Below are 2500 nucleotides of genomic sequence, written 5' to 3' on the forward strand. Positions count from 1 at the left end.
TATGCAGAACACACGAGCAACCGCGTTATCCTTGAGTAATTTCGCCGTCGCGCTCCGCCCGTAAGCGAGGACAGAGTTGTGTGAACTCGAGGACAGTTACATCAGTGAGTTTGCAACTTTATTTTTATGAGTCTGCTCGCGGTATTTCAGTGTGAGTGACGATGGCTGTGGTCGTGTTTCACGGCGGCATTTAGTGAGGACGTTATATACATAGAGTGTAATGTAAATGGAATAAACACTGGAGATTATACAAGTACGTACACGGGTAAACGCACACAAACGCACGCAGACACACAACACAGGTAAACAAAAAAATGATAAAAAAGATAGAAAGAAAGAAATGAACAAAATCATTTTGTAACAGGACATTTTGAAAGGGAAAAGACTATTTGATAAAGGAATATTCAACCATAACTAGTAACCTTTAATTGTTATTGGCACTGATGCTACGGTCTCCCATGAGAATACTCACTGAGCTATTACGTGGATGAATTCATATTTCTAGACCCCTGTAAACTAAGAAGGAACAAAGAAAGTTACGTCTACAAACCTTAGCGAACTGACTTGTCAAATTGCCAACAGCTGCTCAAGATTGTTACTTCAGAGGTCAGCGTAACGAAAGAAGCTGCCGGCCAAATAAATCTGAATAAAATGTTGAATAGAAACTGGAAAGACATTTAACTCAACGGACCTGAAGTATAGCAGGCAATCTGCAACTCATCGCAGTCAACCATTAGGCTTTCTCTCATTTTAATAATTGAAAACGTCAGTGACACTTTGTGCATTATGGAGTTATCCGCCGCCAAAAATAACAAGTTGGGAAAGAAAACGCTATTTGAAACATTCTCTCCGGAGATAAGTGGATTTTATATATAAAGAAAGAACACACACACACACACTCACCCCCCCCCACCCCCCACCCTGCCCACACACAAACACAAACACACATATCACCCAGTACTTGTATCTTGGGAGTTATTGGGCTATCCCATTGTGATAGTTTTTTCCTTACCATATGTATACCTATTCATACTTGCACCAACATCTGGGATAGGTATACACAGTCTCCCTTTAGGAATTAATTCTAGTCAGCAGAGACAATAAAGAGGCGTTGACTATAGTACCCAAGGTCAGATTTCTACTAGCCCCTGCGTGATCAAATCTGTTTTTTTTTAAATCGAGGTAACAGATTAATGTTTCACTGAATTAGATCTCTATGGCTGTGCCTGGAGTATGGAAGTAACCTTGACGCGTGATGCAATAAGCAAGGATTTTTTTTTGAAAGCCGAGGATTCACCATGGTAACACAGGGGAAGCGCCAAGGACACAGAAACGTGGTAATAAACGTAATGTAGAAAAGGTGCGAATGAGAATGAAGATCTTCGTAGTATAAGAGATATTTCTTCTCATCCATATCTTCTCTTTCTTTCTTTCTTCCATTCTCTCTTTTTTCTTCATTTCTCTCCTCCTTTCTTCCTTTCTCTCTTTGTTTCCTTCTTACTATGTTTTTATTCCTTTCTCTCTTTTTTTTTCTTTCCTTCTTTCTTTCTTCCCTTCTCTCTTTCTTTCTCCCTTTCTCTCATTCTTTCTTCCTTTCTCTCTCTTTCTTCCTTTCTCTCTTTTTTCATCCTTTCACTCTTTCTTTCTTCCTTTCTCTCTTTCTTTCATCCTTTCACTCTTTCTTTCTTCCTTTCTCTCTGTCTTTCTTCCTTTCTCTGTCTTTTTTGTTCTCTCTCTCTTTCTACCCTTTCTTAACAAACCTTTTGCATTCATCTAAGCTTGAGACCAGCGCCTCAATATTATACATGCATACGTCTTTGTGTGTGAGAAGGAGAGTGAAATTTTACTTTCGTCAACATTACCCTATTATATACATACACACACACACACACACACACACACACACACACACACACACACACACACACACACATATATATATATATATATATATATATATATATATATATGATTGCTATGACGGTATCTCTCTTATCAGCATTATGATCACGTTTCTTTTGTAAGTCGCAAGACAGTGATAAAAAACACATATATCGGAAAAAAGAACCACATTTTGTTTCCTCAGTGTGAAGGTCGAAACATTTTTCGGGGTCGGATGTTTCAGCAGATCATATAACCGCGCTAATCTTCTGGAATAACATGAATAATTCAAGCTGTAGTGGACGGAGTTTTATAAAAGAAACTGGAGAGTCGAGCATACATATCGAGCATGAAACAAAATACTATATGATTTGGACAGGAAGATGGAAAAGAATAGACTATATGTACACACACACACACACACACACACACACACACACACTCACGCACGCACGCGCGCACACACACACACACACACACACACACACACACACACACACACACACACACACACACACACACAGACAAACATACACGCTTATCCACCTATCTGTCTCTGTCTATCTACCTACCTATATGTATATATGGCATTTTATTTATTCATCTATCTATCTATCTA

The sequence above is a fragment of the Penaeus vannamei genome, chromosome 20 (genome assembly GCF_042767895.1).
Source record: "Penaeus vannamei isolate JL-2024 chromosome 20, ASM4276789v1, whole genome shotgun sequence".
Taxonomy (NCBI): domain Eukaryota; kingdom Metazoa; phylum Arthropoda; class Malacostraca; order Decapoda; family Penaeidae; genus Penaeus; species Penaeus vannamei.